Below are 22,028 nucleotides of genomic sequence, written 5' to 3'. Positions count from 1 at the left end.
GATTGACAGGAACGGGTGAAAGAAATAGAGTAGACGAAGAATGGGTAACTTTGAGGAATGAAATAGTGAAGTCAGCAGAGGTTCAAGTAGGTAAAAAGACGAGGGCTAGTAGGAATCCCTGGGTAACAGAAGAAATATTGAATTTAATTGATGAAAGCAGAAAATATAAAAATGCAGTAAATGAAGCAGGCAAAAAAGAATACAAACGTCTCAAAAATGACATCGACAGATAGTGCAAAATGGCTAAGCAGGGATGGCGAGAGGACAAATGTAAGGATGTGGAGGCATATCTCACTAGGGGTAAGATAGATACGGCCTACAGGAAAATTAAAGAGACCTTTGGAGAAAAGAGAACCATTTGTATGAACATAAAGAGATCAGATGGAGACCCAGTTCCAAGCAAAGAGAGGAAAGCCGAAAGGTGCAAGTAGTATATAGAGGGTCTGTCCAAGGGCTATGTACTTGAGGACAATATTATGGAAATGGAAGAGGCTGTAAATGAAGATGAAATGGGAAATATGACAATGCGTGAAGGGTTTGAAAAAGCACTGAAAGTCGAAACAAGGCCCCGGGGGTAGACAACATTCCATTAGACCTACTGACAGCCTTAGGAGAGCCAGCCTTTACAAAATTCTACCATCTGGTTAGCTAGAAGTATGAGACAGGCGAAATACCCTCAGACTTCAAGAAGAACATAATAATTCCAATACCATATAAAGCAGGCGTTGACAGTGGTGAAAATTACCGAACTACCAGTTTAATAATTCATGGCTGCAAAATACTAATGCGAATTTCTTACAGACGAATGGAGAAACTAGTAGAAGCCGACCTCGGGGAAGATCAGTTTGGATTCCGTGGAAACACTGGAACACGTGAGGCAATACTGAACCTGAGACTTATCTTAGAAGATAGATTAAGGAAAGGTAAACCTACGTTTGTAGCATTTTTAGACTTAGAGAAAGCTTTTGACAATGTTCACTGGAATACTCCCTTTCAAACTCTAAATGTGGTAGGGGTAGAATACAGGGAGCGAATGGCTATTTACAATTTGTACAAAAAGCAGATGACAGTTATAAGAATCTAGGAGTATGAAAGGGAAGCAGTGGCTGAGAAGGAAGTGAGACCGGGTTTTAGCCCATCCCCAATGTTGTTCAATCTGTATACTGAGGATGAAGTAAAGGAAACAAAAGAAAAATTCGGAGTAGGAATTAAAATCCGTGGTGAAGAATAAAAAACTTTGAAGCTCACTGATGACTTTGAAATTCTGTCACAGACAGCAAAGGACCTGGAAGAGCAGTTGAACGGAATGGACAGTGTCTTGAAAGGAGGATGTAAGGTAAGAATCAACACAAGCAAAACGAAGATAATGGAATGTAATCGAAGTAAGTCAGGCGATGCTGAGGGAATTAGATTAGGAAATGAGACACTTACAGCAGTAGATGAGTTTTGCTATTTGGGGAGTAAAATAACTGATGATGGTCGAAGTAGACAGGATATAAAATGTAGACTTGTAATGGCAAGACATGCGTTTCTGACGAAGAGAAATTTATTTAAAATCGAGTATAGATTTAAGTGTCAGGAAGTCGTTTCTGAAAGTATTTGTATGGAGTGTAGCCATGCATGGAAGTGAAGCATGGAAGATAAATAGTTTGGACAAAGGAGAATAGAAGCTCTCGAAATGTGGCGCTACAGACGAATGCTGACGAGTAGATGGGTAGATCATGTAACTAATGAGGAGGTACTAAACAGAACTGTGGAGATGAAGAGTTTGTGAAACAACTTGACTGGAAGATAGATCGCTTGATAGGACACGTTCTGAGGCATCAAGGGATCACCAGTTTAGTATTGGAGGGCAGCGTGGAGGGTAAAAATCTTGGAGGAAAATCGTAGAGGGACACCAAGAGATGAATACACTAAGCTGATTCAGAAGCATGTACGGAGCAGCAGGTACCGGGAGATGAATCTTGTACAGGATAGAGTAGAATGGAGAGCCGCATCAAACCAGTCTCTGGACTGAAGACCACAATAACAACAACAACATGACGCCATATTGATTTTTTACTATTTGCTTTATTACACGAGACTTCAAGACTTCAATATTTGCACTGAAGCTGGTCACACATTGACTCAAATCGATTTTCAGTAATAAATGATTTCAAGCCTCTTACGACTAATGCTGACTTTCTTCTTGTTTGCAACCTTGATAATTACTGTACACACAACTCTGTAACCTGTTTCAGATATATTACTCATATCTGTTAAATTGTTGTTAGAATCATACAGGGTGGCCCAAAAAGGATGGTCACATTTTAAATAACTATAACTCCATCAGTTTTACAAATTAATTTTATTCAATTACGTAACTAAATGCTCCCAGGCACCCAATTACAAGAACTAACCACAAAAAATCATGTACGGAAAATGACTTCCGGAAGATGGTGTCCTTCCTCGGTGATGCATTCCACAAGTCTTTCCTCGAAATTTTCCATCACTTTCACTACTGTTTCTTCTTGAATTGCCATAATTTCCGCACTGATTGCCTCCTTCAGATCAATTAAGTTTCGGGGCTTCTGTACGTAGACTTTTGACTTTAGGTATCCCCAAAGAAAAAAATCACAGGCTGAGAGGTCAGGTGATCTCGCGGGCCAGTGGACATCTCCAAAACGCGAGATGATGTGGTGGGGGAACATCCGCCTTAAAACACACATGGAGTCATTGGCTGTGTGGGCCGTGGCCCCGTCCTGTTGAAACCAAATTCGATCTCGATTTACATGTAACTCTCGCAGTTTCGGCACCAAAAAGCTACGTAGCATGTTAACGTAACGTTTCGAGGTCACTGTGACTGTAGCGTTGTTCTCCTCAAAAAAATAAGGACCAACAATCCCCAATCTTGAAATTCCACACCAGACTGTTACCTTAGCACTATGAAGAGGCTTTTGGTGCAATTCTCTGGGATTATCTGCTGCCCAGTACCTGCAGTTTTGTTTATTGACATAGCCGTCTAAATGGAAATGGGCTTCATCTGACATAAGAAGCACAACATCATTATTAGAGTACAAGATGTCAAGCATTGATTCACAAAATCGTCTTCGCTGCTCAAAATCACGATCATACAGCCTTTGCGTGATCATAATTTTGTATGGGTGAAACTGTAACTCACGGCTTAAAATACGTTGCAACGAACTACGGCTGAGGCCTAAAGTTTGAGCACGACGCCTAGTGGAACGACGCGGGCTTTGCAGCACTGACGCTCTAACATCATCAATGTTCTGTGGAGTAACTGCCGTACGTGTACGCCCTGTAGATTTACCACGTTTGACAGACCCTGTTGTCCGGAATGCAGTCACCCAACGTGATATGGATCTGCGATCTGGAATGGGTCCATCACGCGCTACACCAAAACGTTGTCGAAACAATCGTTGCACAGTAATAAACGATTCATCATTTCTGAAAAACTGTTCCACAGCAAAAACACGATGCTCGACCGTCCACTGCGCCATCTCGTGGCAAACTGGGTGTAATGGCCGACTTGCAGACGGCCGGCAGTGGTCCCCCCTCCTCACCTTTCAATGGTACTACGCAGTTCAAATCCGACCATCCTTTTTGGGCCACCCAGTATTAGAATGAAACAAGAATAGAAATATTATTGAACTTTTATTTTAAATATGTGGAGAATCGCACTTTCTATTTCAAGTGTAAAATGATTAATGAAAATCCTCAAAGAGTAACAACAAAAGGTGGAAGACAAAGAGTTGAAAGTCTTTGTACAGTATGTGTAACTGAAAAGAGTTAGTTCAGTAAAATTTTTGTAGATGAAGTATTAAACTCAAATACATGGGAAGAAGTTACCAATGAATTAAAAATGTTAATGAAATACATAAACCAATGAGGAAACATCTTAAAAGAAGAAATATAGTTCCTCTTGTAGTCGACGATTTATGGTAAGTAGATGTAGTAGAAATTAATTCAGGTAGTTTGAAATTAATTTCAAAAATAAATAAATTCTAAAAGTATTCATTAGCTGTTATAGATTTTTTTTCAAAATTTGTTTGATTTTACCAGGTAGGGATAAAACATTTAAGAATGTGGTACATTCTTTTGAAAAAATATTCAGTGAATGATGCAGTCCTAAAAATTTAAAAGATTTCTACAATACCGGATTTCAAGATTTAATGATAATATATTATTAACCATTATTGAACTTTTACAGAAATAAAGGCATATGATATTGAAAATTTTAACAGAATACTTAAAGAAAAGATGTCAGAAAAATTTTCTCTTCAAGGAAGTGATTTTCAAATTAGTTGATGAATATAATAACACAGCACAGCAGAATCAAGAGCTGGGTAAATCAGGCAGATTTTTTATGCTACAGGGAGACACTCACATATGTCTCCATGGATGAAAATTTGGGAATGCAGTCACACAACCTCTCTCCCACGATCCGTCATTGGCTGTTGAAAGAACACTGGGCTATTCTGCGCCTTCGTTAGGAAGTTGTACAGCACTTGGACTTGCGACTCTGGTAGAGTAACTGAACTCAGAACCAAAAAAATCTTAATCAGACACAAAAGAATTAAAAAGAAAGTGTTAAATTGTAGAGGTCCATGCTAAGAGTCATCATAAATCGTACAGTCTACTTACATCGATACCTGCACGAATCTGGATGTTAACATCGTGAATGAGACCGCTTGTAGGACTAATTGTGCCACCTCGTTATTTCTGATCACACGCCAACGAAACATGTAAAATAATACAGTCCTTATCTTATGTCATGTAAGACACTGATCTTGTCTGTACAGATGTCACTGTCTAATGCAGATGTAAGAAATTATTTCCCCCTCACAGTAGCCCTCGCTTCCCGAAATAATCGTTGCTTATTCATTATTCACTTGGACCTTACAGTACTAAAAATTCATTACTAAGTCAACCACAATTCGATGTTGTAGGCCAAATCATCGACACTGCGGGTGGTATTGGTGAGGTTGGATGGTAGTGGGAGGTAGACTCCCGTGTTTTGAGGATAATGTAGTAGAAATGGAGCTTATTTCTCCAAACCTACGCCCTAAGGGGCACAGACATGTTGCAATCTGCGGCGGCAAAGGAACATCGCAGCTAGACTGAGGGGCACTATGCCCGAAAAAGTGGGGGAAACTGGATAACACGCCCGGTCATAAGCAAATCTGGTAGGCAAGGAAGCAGCCCACAAGTACTTGTCTGTCCTCGCCTGTCCACTCTGCGTCCCCACGGGACCACTTCCGGCCCTTGCATTGGCTGTTGGAGGGGCACTCCGCGCGTCACTGGCTCAGCAGTACTCGCATAAAAACACCCTATGATCAGAAACGTTTGCTCTGGGAAAGCTGCCTTCGTGAACCGAGTGTGGGTAGCAGAGTACCTCGCAGCATCCGTATAGCACCGCCCGAGGCTCAGCCACAGATCTAACACAACAGGTGGTTCCAGATGAAAGAAAGACAAATTAGCCAAATTCGAAAAAACTTGAGTCCTTTCATCAATCACTCATTTTGACTGCTCACAATGTACACTATCAGACCAGCAAAGGCAGCACTGCAGCTGTGTTGTGTCACTGTTGGTTATAGTGACTATTTATGTTGTTTGGCTTCTGTCGTTCACAAATATAATTGGACTGAATATCACAGCGAAAATTGCACATACTCGTATAATTAGGTCATCATTTTGTCTATAATCAGAAACAGAACTATGTGTTTTTCCTGAAATAGTGCGTGAAACGGTACACATCATGAGGAGTTTCTTTGTGGATCCAGGCCATCTTTAAATCACAAAGGAAATGGAAAATACCTTCGAGAGAGGCATCCTCATAGTGGAGTTGAGTATTGTGGAATCCTTAGTCACATCTGCAGGATAATCACAGGATGAATAGGGAAATGAGAGTCGCATCGGCTGTAACATTAGACATCTAGTTCTCTTGTTTGTCAAGCAATAGCGATGAATCTCCACGAAACCCAGCACAATAGGGGAAATCTGAAACCTTTTTAGTTAATATCCTTTTATATCCGGAACACTATGTCTTTTCATCATCACCTTCACAAGAGAAGTGAATCTGTGACCCTGATGTTTAAAGACGTCCCAACTTTGAGATTTTTGTGTTGATTCTGGGATTTTCAACTGTCTACCACGTGCGAGGAATGTCGATAATCATTATTCTGTACCGAGAGGACAAATTATTTTATTCCATCTGCAGTAGGAGTGTTCTTGCAAAGCTTCCAACCATACGCTACCTGTTGAAAAGTATCAGTTCTATGTAACACAGAATTTACCGCTAGATGTCTTGAGTGGCGGAACTGCCAGTACAAAAGAAGTCAGGGAGTGCTGTTGCGTCAGTAGCGCTGCAGTAACAGTAGAATGGCTCAGTCAGGAGAGGTCAGTGACACCGAACGTGGACTAGTCACTAGTTGTCACATTAGTAGAAAATCCATCAGGGATATTTCTACCATTCTAACGATGGCCAAGTAGACGGCGATTAGATTCTGGAGTGTAAGCACAACAACCATGATGTAACAACCGCAGCTAAACCAATACTAAGTAGATCTCATGTACTGAAATACAGGTACTCTCGAGCACTACGGATGGGGGCTATAAATAATCGAACTAAATCAGCTGGAGGGGTCACTTGTGGTCCATAGCTACCAGCTGACCATCTAGCACGATCCTCCACGGCAGACCGTCAGTGCACAGTATTAATTCGTTTTAGGTGCATCACCTGCGACCAGCTTTGCGAAAGAAGCACGACAATGCCCACGCGAATGCAGCTCAAGCTGTGGCTGCTCTGTTCCGTCGATGGGACCTCGAAGTACTGTACCTTTTGTATCCCGCCTGGGAGGCGGCGCGTGGGTAGTAACGGGAAAAGGTAATACAAGTCGGTACTGCAAGAACATGGTTTACTGGTGCAATAACAAGGTGATAAACGATTACATAACTTTGTGCGTAGGTGCGATGCTGAAGCGAAGTGTCCTGGCTGGCTGCACCTGATCAAATGGGAAAAATCTGTAGCGGAGTTCGTAGACCTCGACAGCATCGGCTAGAGAACACTGTCTTCGTCGGTGTCTCTCGTAGTGCCAACCTAGCCGAGCTGATCTACGTTGTGGCATCGTAGCTATCGATACCACATTACCATCCACCATACTCCCCTAACTTAAGTCCTTCTGACTTTGAATTGATTCCGAAGATAAAGAAACCACTTCGTTGCTTTCGCTTCAGAACTGTTCGGCAGATTCGACAGGCAACAGGCCGCTGTATTCACACCATCAACAGAACAGGCTGTGCTAACGGTATATTACGCCTTCCACATCGCTGGCAACGGGTTCTACACAACGCTGGTGACTACTTTGAAGGACATTAACAGGTGCAAACATGTAATTCTTTTGTGTCAGTTGTGAATAAATGAGTGCCACTATTTAAGTTCCAGCCCCGTATATGTAGTCAATGCTAGGTGATGCTTGAAACGGTGCAATGGGTGATACCACTGAACAGTGGATGACTGGAAACGAGTGCTTTGGGGTTATGAATCACACCATAACATGTAGCAATGCAGTAGAGGGATTAGTGTGTGGCGGATGCTGGGAGAATGAACGATACCTGTCGACACGTGTAGTGCCCAGAGTGAAGTAGAAAGGAGGTGGTATTAGGGTATGGGTGTGTTACACGTGGGTAGGTTGTAGTAACCTTATTGCGCTTCAGAAAACGTTAAATGCAAGGACATGAATACATATTAGCCCAATGTGTACTGTGTACAGTAGAGAAACCCTTCAGAGGTGATGTTTCTTTGTGTCTGCATTATAATGCACCCTGCCATATATTAATATTTGGCAGTTAATCGTTTGAGGACAACAACATTACAAAAATCGATTGTCGTGCGCAGATTCCGGACCTGAAGGTCGGCTTCGCTCCACATCCTAGTATTCAACATGACGACCCTCCATGATTTCAGCTCCTGAGGAAGAATGGTCTTCCATTCGTTGATACACATTCACACACTTGATCAAAAGTACCCCCAACAGAGTTCCATCCACTATAAAAGACAAGGTATTGATGCATCTCATATTAATGTCCACTGATAGGTGTATGGGTACTTCCGACCAGATAGCGTAAATAAATCAACTTTAGACGAACTTAAGATGCATTCGAGGTTCGTCTCGGTCAAGCGCGATGTTGTCTTACATCAGAACCGTTTTAAGATAGGCGATTTCTAATCATAAATCAACCATTATTTCCTATCACAGAATAAAATTTTCTTTATTTTATTAGTATTTATTGAAAAACTGTGGATTTTATGGCCACAATTCATTCGAATAACAGGAACAAAGACGGAGACCATTCTACCAAATTATAGAACTTCATTGGAAGTAGTAAAATAGATAATACTAAAGTGTAGCAACGTGTAACAATTCAACGATATTACTATCACCATCATCTTCATCATCATTTAAGACTGATTATTCCTTTCAGCGTTCAGTCTGGAGCATAGCCCCCCTTATGAAATTCCTCCATGATCCCCTATTCAGTGCTAACATTGGTGCCTCTTCTGATGTTAAACCTATTACTTCAAAATCATTCTTAACCGAATCCTGGCACCTTCTCCTTGGTCTGCCCCGACTCCTCCTACCCTCTACTGCTGGACCCATGAGTCTCTTGGGTAACCTTGTTTCTCCCATGCGTGTAACATGACCCCACCATCCAAGCCTGTTCGCCCTGACTGCTACATCTATAGAGTTCATTCCCAGTTTTTCTTTGATTTCCTCATTGTGGACACCCTCCTGCCGTTGTTCCCATCTACTAGTACCTGCAGTCATCCTAGCTACTTTCATATCCGTAACCTCAACCTTATTGATAAGGTAACCTGAATCCAACCAGCTTTCGCTCCCATACAACAAAGTTGGTCGAAAGATTGAACGGCGCACAGATAACTTATTCTTGGTACTGACTGCCTTCTTGCAGAAGAGAGTAGATCGTAGCTGAGCGCTCACTGCATTAGCTTTGCTACACCTCGCTTCCAGTTCTTTCACTATGTTGCCATCCTGTGAGAAGTTGCGTTCTAAGTACTTGAAACCGTCCACCTGTTCTAACTTTGTTCCTCCTGTTTGGCACTCAATCCGTTTATATTTCTTTCCCACTGACATTACTTTCGTTTTGGAGATGCTAATCTTCATACCATAGTCCTTACATTTCTGATCTAGCTCTGAAATATTACTTTGCAAACTTTCAATCGACTCTGCCATCACAACTAAGTCATCCGCATATGCAAGACTGCTTATTTTGAGTTCACATATCTGAATCTCACCCAGCCAGTCTACTGTTTTCAACAAATGATCCATAAATAATATGAACAACAGTGGAGACAGGTTGCAGCCTGAAACTACTCTGAACTATGAACTCAATTTACCATCAACTCTAACTGCTGCTTGACTATCCACGTAAAGACCTTTAATTGCTTGCAAAAGTTTGCCTCCTATTCCATAATCTCGTAGAACAGACAATAACTTCCTCTAGGAACCCAGTCATATGCCTTTTCTGGATCTATAAAGCATAGATACAATTCCCTGTTCCACTCATAACACTTCTCCACTATTTGCCGTAAGGTAAAGATCTCGTCCTGACATCTTCTAAGAGGTCTAAACCCACACTGATTTTCATCCAATTGGTCCTCAACTATTACTCGCACTTTCCTTTCAACAATACCTGAGAAGATTTTACCCACAACGCTGATTAAAGAGATACCTCTGTAGTTGTTACAATCTTTTCTGTTTCCATGTTTAAAGATTGGTGTGATTACAGCTTTCGTCCAGTCTGATGGAACCTGCCCCGACTCCCAGGCCAATTCAATTATCCTGTGTAGCCATTTAAGACTTGACATTCCACTGTATTTGATGAGTTCCGACTTAATTTCATCCACCCCAGCTGCTTTATTGCACTGCAATCTATTGACCATTTTCTCCACTTCCTCAAATGTGATCCTATTTCCATCATCATTCCTATCCCATTCTACCTCGAAATCTGAAACATTCCTGATCGTATTTTCACCTACATTGAGCAACTCTTAAAAATATTCCCTCCATCTGCCCAAGGCATCCACAGGATCCACCAGCAGTTTTCCTGACCTGTCCAAAATACTTGTCATTTCCTTCTTACCTCCGTTTCGAAGACTGCTAATTACACTCCAGAATGGTTTTCCAGCAGCTTGACCCATAGTCTCCAACCTGTTTCCAAAGTCTTCCCAAGATTTCTTCTTGGATGCTGCAATTATCTGTTCGGCTTTGTTTCTTTCTTCAATATAGCTTTCTCTGTCTACCTGAGTTCTAGTATGTAGCCATTTTTGAAACGCCTTCTTTTTCCTTTTACAAGCTGCCTTGACTGTGTCATTCCACCAAGCAGTTTGCTTCATCCTACTTTTACACACTACTGTTCCAAGAAATTCTTTAGCCACATCTAGTACTGCGTCCCTGTACCTTGTCTATTCCTTTTCCAATGACTGTAATTGACTACATTCAACTAACTGGTACCTTACTGTTGTGTACTTGTGCCTGATTTCCTTATACTGAAGTTTCTCCACTTTTATCCTCCTACATATGGACCTGACCTCCTGCACTTTCGGCCTCACAATCCCAATCTCACTGCAGAATAAATAATGATCAGTGTCATCAAAGAATCCCCTAAATACACGTGTGTCCCTCACAGCCTTCCTGAATTCCTGATCTGTTATTATATAGTCAATGACAGATCTGGTTCCCCTGCCTTCCCAAGTATACCGGTGAATGTTCTTATGTTTAAAAAAGGAGTTTGTGATTACTAAGCCAATACTGGCGCAGAAATCCAAGAGTTGTTTCCCGTTCCTGTTGGCCTCCATATCCTCTCCAAATTTACCCATAAGCTTTTCATACCCTTCTGTTCGATTCCCAATCCTGGCGTTAAAATCACCCATGAGCAGAACACTGTCCTTGTCCTTTACTCTAACAACTACATCACTGAGTGCCTCATAAAAACTATCCATCTTATCTTGATCTGTCCCTTCACAATGCGAATATACTGACACAATCCTAATTTTCTTGCTAGACACTGTCAAATCTATCCACATCAGTCGTTTGTTTACATACCTTATTGCAACTACGCTGGGTTCCATTTCTTTCCTGATGTAAATTCCTACACCCCATTCTGCTATTCCTGCTTTGACTCCTGACAGGTAGACCTTGTATTCTCCCACTTCCTCTTCTTTCTCACCCCTTACCCGAATGTCACTAACAGCTAAAACGTCCAGCCCCATCTTACCTGCAGCCTCTGCCTGCTCTACCTTCTTCCCAGAGTAGCTGCCATTGATATTAATAGCTCCCCATCTCATTACCATTTGTTTGCTAAGTCGTATCTTAGGAGTCCCTGGTTTGTCAGTTAGAGGTGGGACTCCGTCACCTCCAGAGGTCCGAGGCATTTTGCTCTGATTGTTGCCAGCATCATATTTAAAGTACCAGGGAAGCAGGTTGCTAGCCTTACTTGCCCCGAGTCCCATTGGGTTTTACCCCTAACGGCTTAGGGACTAACCGGTGGATTTGGTAACCTTTGCCGTATAAGCACAAAGGTGACCACGACTCAGAATAGGTCCGAGATGCCCAGCCTTATTCCAAAGTAACTGGTATCCCGACTGTCGGGACCACTTACTTGGCCACTCATACGTTGCCCGTGGTTCATGAACTAGGACATGACACAGGAACCCACACCATGAACCACTTGAATGGTCACTTTCAACATGCATCCACTACAGCTAAAAATGTTTGCATCAAGTGACTCTACTGCAGTTACCAAGTATTTCAAGTTATCCTTTATGTAAGTCTTATTTTCACTGACTGAAATGAAAACAACAGCAGTGCAATAATTACCAAGTGAAGAGAAATTAGGAACAATGTATACTAAGAATAATCAGGTAGAATCCTGGCAGTGTGACCACCTATGGTACTTTGTGTCTCACTTCCTGGCCCTCAGGTAGTAGGGTCGTCAGTTCCTAGCGTTGGAAATGAGTTAATGAGCTCGTAAAATTTCAGTGTTACAGATATCCAAAAGACCTTTCATTTCTTACTATAGCTTATTGAGATCCGTAATATTTTACGTTATTCACGTAAGGCTCGTGTAGTTTGCAGGAAAATGTTGGAGAAGGTCAGGTAGTATCGAACTTATAGGCGTTCTTGAGATTATACGCTGTATCTAGAGGTTGTACTGGTGACTAACTACACTTTTCTCTGAATTTCCAGGTGATGCCAGGAAACGAAGTCTCTCCTAAATTACCAGAAATTACTGAGAAGATGCTGCTGGCCAGTAAGCCATTTCACTGGACATGCAAACTGTTTGGCCTAATGCCATTCACGGTTGATGTGAAGACTGTTTCACTGAAGCGATCAAAATCGGATGTGGTCATACTGACGTTCACCGGCATAGTATAGCTGGTTTCTGCATGCGTTTTACTGTTCTTTGGTTTCAGTATGATTCAGACCTTTTCTACAAGAACCATTATTGTAATTGCAAGAATTTGGAGATATCCGGTATTAGTCTTCGTTTCCTTAACTTCTGATGCCTTTTACAATACAAAAAATTACCAGAAAATCCTGCTGCTGACATCGTTATGCGATTGTACGGTGATGACCTATATGGGGTCAGTCAGTGTTCCTGTGGACAGGATTGTGAAGTTGGAGTTAATATTTTCGTTTTGTTATTTTTGTTTGTCATGCTGTCTTCATTTTTCTGTTGATGGTACTAGGAATCAGTTGCTGTATGCAGTATTTAGTTTGTATGGATTAGGAGTAGCTCTACCAACACTTTTAAAATTTGCCAATTTTCAATTATTAACAAGGCATAGGATTTCACTCGTTAATACTTGTTTACTTGCTATGAGAAAAAATATGTTTGCAACACGACCTGCGAACCATTCTTCAAGAAAACATCTTGAGCCAAGTGGTAATCTGCAAGTAAACTCTTGAGAGGTACGTTGGCTCCCATTCTATATAAGATCCCTTAGGCGAGCATATGCAGCTGCTAGTGAGTTAGCAGCAGTGGTGACCTCTGCTCACAAATATTTCCTGCTGTTGTATTTGAAAATACTGTCACTGTTAACTGTAGTGCAGATTTACTTCCATGTAACAAAATCATTATTCCCTGGTTCGACCAGTTATGGTGGCTGGCGGTTGTGGTTGGGTACAACTGTGAGTGTATGTACACTAGCAGTTGTGGTACTCCCAGCTCACTGGGTGGAGATGGAAGCCTGCCGCTCTCAGAAGCTGTGCTCGCAGCTGCTGCTGGAAGGGCGGCGTGTGGGCGGCGCCGCCCACCGCTAGCTGCGGCTGCTGGCGCGGCAGGTGTCCTCTGGACGCCCCGTGGCCAACTTGCTGGGCGTGATCACTGTGCGACTGAGCCTCGTCGCTGCTTTCATCTCCGTAGTGACCACATCCACCGCCACGTTGCTCACATTCTGGCCGTCAGGTAACGTTGTCGTAGGCTTCTGATACTGAAAACGAGATAGTGAGTGAGCTCGTAAATTATAATTTACAGGCCTGCGATGAAAACATTGTTTAAAAGTTTTTATAGTGATTCTCATGGTATTTGTTGAGCTGAATACAGAAAAATAGTGAAACAAATCCATCACCCTTTCTTTACCGACAAACGACATATGGAATTTTTACTTTTAAGGTTTTTTTAACATTTTGCAAACCATAATCTTTCTGTAAAATCTAAATAATATCTTTCAAATGTAACATCTATAGCCTAATAAGTTAACTTGCGAATGCAGTCAGTCTAAATTTAGGTTGCCATCGTCACGTGGTGAAACTGATAGAATCCGCTTCATACTAGATTTGCTCCCAGTAATGATGTCTTCTCTGTCAGTACCCCTTCCACTCTTCCTCCTCTCCCCTCCACATACTATCTACTCTGCACCGTAAGGTCAAGCTACTGTAACTGTGGATGTGACCACTCTGCTGAGCCCAGTTCCATTGTTTCTTCGTTGAAGTAAAATTAAGTTTTGTGTTTATAAAGGCTTTTAGAAGTTGTATGAACTATGCTATATTTGTCGACTTATACTGTTCAAAAGCAACGGAGAAACATTTCTGATTTTGTTAAAATGGTAAACTTTGCCTACTTTGATTCGAAACTGGCCGATCAATACAAATCAGGGGCTCCTCACAAAGTCTATTCTGTGCATGTAGAAAAACTGAGACAATGGTTTCAAGGTAAAAAAAAAAAACTCATTTCGCTTTACAATACATATGATTTCAAGATAACCGATAAGTCACAGTGATGACTGTAATTTTTGCTGTTGCAGTGTGCAAGGTTTTAATTTGAGAATAAAAAAAGGAAATTTTTGTATCGGAAAATTCCCTAGGTTTTGCGTCCTGTACCTTGTCCTCCACCTACGCTCGAAAACATTTTAGATGATGTTGATCAGTTGTACCAGGCAAGTGATGACGACGCAAATGATGGTAATTAAGAGCGCCCCTCCCCAAACAACGAGTAAAATTCTTCACAAAATTAAGAAGTTACTGCTTTCGTAAGTGAGATAGGCATTCCGAAGGATATAGCCAAGGTTTTATGGTCGAGGTTGCAAGAAAAAGTGTTGTCTACTTGAATATCTTTTTCTTGGTACAGGAGTACAGAAAAAGAGTTTGTGCCTTTTTGTTGACTCGAGTGGGTGACTTCATTTTTTGTAATAATGTTCCTGGGTTATTGGAGACATTCAGTATCAAATACGAACATGATGAATGGAAACTTTTCGATGGTTCCTCTAAAAGAAGCCTAAAAGCCATTCTTCTGCAAGGTGGCAACCAATGTGCATCTCTATCAGTAACAAACTCAATTCATTTGAAAGAATGTTATGAGAACGTTGATTGGTCCTTAACAAGCATACTATTTTGATCATTTGTGGCGATGTGAAAGTAATCTCTAATTTACTAGAGCAAGAGAATAGCTACATTAAGTTTCCTGGTACGTCTATGAAGGGGATAACCATGATAGTAAAATATATTATGTTAAAACAGAATGGACAGTAAAAAATTTAGGTTCCTGGGGTCCAGAACGTTGAGAAGGAGAGTTTAGTGGATCTTAAAATGTTTTTACTTCCACTACTTCAGTTTGGCACTGATGAAACAATTCGTCAAATCATTGGCTATATAAGGATGGGGGTTTTAGATATCTTTGTGAGCAACTCCCTGTCCTCTCTAAGGCAAAACTTAAAGAATGGCCTTTTGTGGGCATGATATAAGAAAACTTGTGAAGGATGAAAACTTCGAGTTGAAAATGGCACACCAGGAAACGGAAGCATGGAAGTCGTTTACACAAGTGGTAACCGGCTTTATAGAAAATAAAAAAGACCCAAACTATAAAAATGTTTTCGGTAATCTGTTAACTAACTACACACTATTGGGCTGCAACATGAGTTTTAAAGCTCATTTCCTTCATTCTCATCTGGATTATTTTCCAGAAAATTTAGGAGCTATCAGTGAAGAGAAAGGAGAACGACTCTATCAAGACATAAAGTTAAGGAACAAATATATCAATGACGCTGGGAAGTGAGCACGGTGGCTGACTACTGTTGGATGTTAAAAAGAGAAAATCCCCAACTCCACAGCATGAGAAGTACCGGAAAGAAGTTTAGAAGGAAAAAGGAAACTTTACTACACATACTTTTAATAGTGTTGTAATGAAGCGTAATCAACTTTTCATATTCTACATTTAACATTAATCTATCTTTAATGTTGTTTAAAAACATTGTACATAAAAATACTGTTATAAAACAGCCTTTTTAGGATTTTTCCGATAAGTTTTAGCTCTTTTTGTAGACAAAACTTGCATGGTAGGAAAAACCAATATCATTTCTGAAAACAGCACCAGAAAGTACGTAAAAATCAGTTATCAAAATTAAAGCAATTTTCAATTTTATTTTCGTTTTGCAGAACAGTGGTACACACTGATGGAAAAAAATTGCAACACCAAAAAAATAAATAGAATAATGAAATTTCGAGAATACATTTGTCTAGCTAAAATGTTTCAGTCACCTCTTCTTTCTAACTGTATGGTGTTAAGATCGATAACATTTTATGTTATCCATGTATGGCTGATGTTGTTTCACCGGAAATATCAAAGAAGTTAGGGTAGTATCGAACACATAGACGGTCTTCAGATAATAATTTTTCTTCTAGAGGCTGTTTTGGAAAGTTTTTGACATTAATCAATAGTTTCCATCATTACTAGATAAAGTTATAGAGTCAATGTAATAAAATAACCTCATTGATTCGTTTATACTTTTTAAAGCCATTGCATTCTGATTGATTAAATCTCTGAAGGTTGGTAGTGGACATGAATTTTAATGTGTAAAAAAATAATTTTTGTTGTATTAATTATTTAATTTTACTGTGAAACGTCCTGGATGACCACTTAAAGCGTCAACTACTTCGCTTAAAACCCACGTTGACGACGTTATTTGGGAAGGCAGATGCGTTACAGTTGAACATATAACAATAACAGTAGCACTAAGAGCACAATTCGTGCCTATATCAGTAACAAGCTCTAGTACAGCATAACAACAGCTTGAGGACCCAGAAGTCAATGGAAACCACGGCATTAAGGACACATTACGTGTATTAACAGAACATGTGGCCGGTAATTAGAAACGTGTTATGATAATCTCTGCAGTGGCAAAAATTCTGGAGGAGAGGGAGACTACCAAGGGGGAGGTGACCACGAGAAAGAGACTGAATAATCAACGAAAGCATAACGTTCTATGAGTCGCAGCGTGGAATATCAGATACGTAATCGAGGTAGGAAAACTAGGTAAATTCAGAGGCTCAGTATAGATTCAGTAAGGGTCTGTGAAGTGAAATGGAAAGAATTTCTGGTCAGTCGAGTTTAGGGTAATATCAATAGCAGCAGAAAATCGTGTAACAGGAGTAGGATATCTTATGAATAGAAATGTAGGGCAAAGAGTTTTCCACTGATAACAATTCAGTGATAGGGTTATTGATATCAGAATCGACCGAAAACCGAGCCTTACAACGATAGTTCAAGTATACATGCCGACGTCGCAAGCTGAATACGAAGAGACAGGGAAAGTATGTGAGGATACTGAAAGGGTAATACAGTAGTAAAGAGAGATAAAAATCTAATAGTCATGGGGGACTGGAATGGAGTTTTAGGGGAAGGAGTCGAAGAATAGGTTACAGGAGAATATGGGCTTGGACAAGGAATGAGAGAGTGAGTTCTGTAATAAATTTCAGCTGGAATAGTGAATTCTCTGTTCAAAAATCACAAGTGGAGAGGGTATACACAGAAAAGGCAGGGTGACAGGGCAAGATTTCATCTAGCGTATGTCATGGTCATACAGAGATTCCGATATCAGATACTGGCTTGTAAGGAGTAGCAAGTAGCAGGTATAGAATCATATCACAATGTAGTATTGACGAAGAGCAGCCTGAAGTTTAAGACGTCATGAAGAGTCAATACGCAAAGAAGTGGGATACGGAAGTACTAAGGAATGACGAGATACACTTGAACTTTTGTAAGGCTATAGATACAGTAATAAGGAACTGCTCGTTAGCCAGTACAGTTAAAGGGAAATGGATATCTCTAAAAAGGGCCATAATAGTAGTTGGAAAGAAATATATAGGCACAAAGAACGTAACTGTCAATAAAGCAAGGGTAACAGAAGAAAAACCTCAGTTGATAGATCAAAGGGAGAAGTACAAAAATGATCGAAGAAACTCAAAAATACAGAATTACAAGCAGCTGAGAAATGAAATAAATAGGGCGAATCTAAAACTAAAACTAAATGGCTGAATAATAAAAAGTAAATCAATCCAAAAAGAGATGATTGTCGGACTGACTCAGTCCACAGGCAACTCAAAACAACTTCCGGTGACATTAAAATCAAGGGTGGTAACATTAAGAGCTCAGCGGGAACCCCACTGCTAAATGTGGAGAAGAGAGCGGTGGAAAGAATACATACACTAAAGACCTCTATGAGGGGGACAATTTGTCTCATGTGATAGAAGGAGAAACACGAGTCGATTTAGGAGAGGTAGAGGATCAAGTATTAGAATCATAATTTAAAAAAAGCTTTGGAGGACTTAAGATCAAATAAGGCACAAGGGATAGATAACATTCCATCAGAATTTCTAAAATCATTTGGGGAAGTGGCAACGAAACGATTATTAATACTCGTGTGTAGAATCAATAAGTCTGCCAGTATACCATATGACTTCCGGAAAAGTATCATCAACACAGTTTCGGAGACTGCAAGAGCAGACAAGTGCGAGAATTATTGCACAAACAGCTTAACAGTTCATACATTCAAGATGCGGTCACGAATAATGTACATAAGAATGGAAAAGAAAATTGTGGATGTGTTAGATGACGATCATTATGGGTTTTAGGAAAGGTAAAGGCACCAGGGACGCAATTCTGACATTGTGGCTGATAATGAAAGCAAGACTAAAGAAAAACAAAAGTGTTCGACAATGTATAGTGGTGCAAGATGTTCGAAAATGTGGGAAAAACAGCGGTAAGCTATAGGGAGAGACGGTTAATATAGAATATGTACAAGAGCCAAGGGGGAATAATAAAGAGTGGACGACCAAGAAGGAAGTGCTCGGATTAAAAAGGGTGTAAGACACGGGTGTAATCTTTCACCCCTACTGTTCAATCTGTGCATCGAAGAAGCAATGATGCAAATAAATGAAACTTTCAGGAAGGGATTAAAATTGAAGCTGAAGGGATATCAGTGATACTATATGCTGAAAACATTGCTATCCTGAGTGAATGTGAAGAAGGACTTCATGATCTTCTGGATGGAATGAACAATATAATTACAAAATATGTATTGGATGATTTACATTTTGACTAGCCGTTTCAAATTACCTGCTCACTCTGAAAACGCAGTTTATCTAATCAACATTACAGTTCAAAGTCTATAGAATCTGTTGACCAACGTAACTTTAAAAATCAATGCAACGCTCCAAATTGCAGATTCATTCACCATACATTTCAGCTGGTGATCAAACTTTGGATCCGAAGGTTCTTTTAGAGTACAGTGTCCTTGTCAGCAGTCTCGAAGTTTAACACAAAAGGGCTTTTGATGGATTAATAAAAGTGCTATGTTTCTCCATTTCAGCTACAAGTATTTCGTAATGTGCTGTCTTATGTTGGTAATTTTGGGAAGGGGACTTTTAGAAGGATCTGAGTTAATTTTGGTACGGTACACACTTCTTCCATCAGGTACACTCCGGAAGCCATTGGGCAATGCATGGTGGAGACAGCTGTGAATCAAGTGAGAGATTTTCTCTGTCTTTCTTCATATCGTATTGAACCAGAGAAAAATCTCTGCCTATTTGCCTCTATACACGTTCTAATCTCTCTTATTTTACGTATTAACCTTACATCCACTTGAGATTAGCAGCACCAGTCTGATGTGATCCCTTGAATGAAGTGACTTAGGCACCCAGGTCCTCTACACGAAAATATCAGCTCTAGTTTGTATTGCTTGCTATGGGACGAAGAGCAGCTACTTTACACGTGCATTTTGACTTACTCGTTCTATGATTTCGACGTGTACCTTTCAACTCACTAATTCTGAAGTCAGCTTCTGTTTTTTTTTACCATTATATAAGATTTACTGCACTGTGGTCAGCTGTAGGCTAGCCAATCATCCACAAGATATTTTTTGATTATGGTTGGTGACATACCAGGTCGTTTAAAGGCCCGTTGTCGTCGGTCCTACCACCTGAAATACAAGCGAGGCCCATCACACTGCGGAAACTCAGTGACAACCCCAGCTGACAGCCTCTGTGCTATGAGGATCTCAGTAGTCTGTGGTATGGTGCAGTGGTAAACGACTCTTGGTAATTCGAGATCTCAGCCCAGGTTCAAGTATCTCTGTAGTCTGTGGTATGGTGCAGTGGTAAACGACTCTTGGTAATTCGAGATCTCAGCCCAGGTTCAAGTAACGTTGTTACGGACCGTTCGTGGTGCTCTTCTGCCTATATTCTCTGCCCAGTTTCCAACTTCGGTTATCCGTGTACTCATCAAAGCCAGTTGCTACTATCTCTTGATGTAGTTCCTCTGGAAGAACCATCTTGCCACTCTCTAGTCTAGTGTCCATCTCATCACCATCCGTTTTTACACTGCAGTCCACCGTGTGAGCGATCTGCCGGTGTACTGTACCTGATGTAATGATGCATCCTTTGTAAAACTCTGAAATCTAGTGATAAGCTGGACGTGCACGTCTTCTAAGCACGCGGTGATGTTATCTCCTATAGAGATCCAGTTACGTTAGATATAACCAAGAGCCATCATTTAGTGGCAGCATTAATCATCTATATCATAAACTTTTCTCTGTACTGAGAGTACTGAAAATAAACTCGAGCAAGAATAAAATTTTAATCAACATACCCTACAGGCATGGATATATTGAATACCAGTTTGGTAGCATCAGGTCAAGGTGATAGTGCCTTAACACTTTCTAGTCAGTCAGTGTTTGGTGCAGAGAAATGACAGAAGATGTTGTGAACAGAGTAGACGAATGTTCAGATAACTTACGGTAATGCAGCCGGATGACGTCATCGACAACCGCCGATATGTCGACGGGAGCCATCCGTTTCCAGGAATGAATGGGCAGGGTGTGCTCCTGTTGAAATATCGGCGGTTGTCAACGATGTCAGCCGGTTACATTATTTGAATATTGTATACGTCTGGAGAAACTAATGTCTCACAGTGTAGACGGAACTGTTGTATAAATTCAAACTAAACTGACGCGTTCACCTTACATAAAATAAATTGCCTTCATTCTTCTGTGGTAGAACTGTGGCACAGAATGAAACTTACCGTAGTAACTAGTCTTCTGTTAAACGCAAACAGTGTTTTTTTAACTAGTCCAAATATAAAAGAAACTGCCCTTGTGTGGAAGAGACGCTGTTTAAATTTGGGACTTCTTTTTTTACAGGTACTACTCATGGTCCTGAGTCGTAGACTTCTAGAAGACGGTCTGCTTTATTAGCATGGCACTTGCAAGAGCATACTGCTGTACGGATTTAGGAGTACGTTATTTCTCAGCAATGACCTAATAAGTTCAAGTATATGAATGTATGTGAATATGCTTCTTGAAAGATGTTCCGTTCTCAAAGTCCTCTGAGAAACATAAAAGCTTTTGCAAATCCATCATAAATTAGTTCGAAGATCTTTGACTGTATCAAACTGTGCAAATAAAACTGATTAATAAGCTGATTTTCTTCTTTTCTATTATTGAAATACCTTCATCCGGGTAAGTGGTGTTAATTACGTATAACATATGGCGCTGTTTGTAAACTTGTACTTACAACCTATAGAAATGAAATGTGAAACGTGCATGTAACACTTAGATTATCAAATGATATCACATGAAGGAAAGATGTTTAACTTATTAATCGAGTTTGTAAAAGAAAAAGAAAAAGAACAGCTATTGTAACGCAATATTTACAGCTAAAGGGATATGATACAATAAACTTGCCGATGCGCCTGCGTATTTTAGGGATTAGAAATATCATGATACAATATAACTGTGTGTGCGCAAGGACTGGCTCAGAAATTCTGACTTGCTGTTGAAATGTTCTTCTTAACTGTTCTATCGTGTAACACCACAAGACTTTACAAAAAGCTTCTCTCTGCCAGTACATCTCACCTACAATTGGGTTTAGGTGTGGGCATATCGTATTGGTTGCAAGTTTAAGTAAGAATTTTCATTGTTATCGTAAAGATGTAAACATACTAATGCAAAACATGAAGGAAAGAAAACTGGAATATTTAGTCCCGTTGACAACGAGATCATTGAGCACTGACCGCTCACTTAGAGTGGTGGACGAAATCGACCATGATCTTTTGAGAGGAACCACTTTGACAGTAGGTTTTAGTTACACAGGAACTATACTGAACCCTAAACCCGGATGTCTTTGCATCATCCACTTCCTTCTGTTGCAAGATGCCACCAGCTGGATTAGAAA

Source organism: Schistocerca nitens, chromosome 5 (genome assembly GCF_023898315.1).
Source record: "Schistocerca nitens isolate TAMUIC-IGC-003100 chromosome 5, iqSchNite1.1, whole genome shotgun sequence".
NCBI classification, from domain to species: domain Eukaryota; kingdom Metazoa; phylum Arthropoda; class Insecta; order Orthoptera; family Acrididae; genus Schistocerca; species Schistocerca nitens.
Note: the sequence above shows the minus strand (reverse complement) of the source record.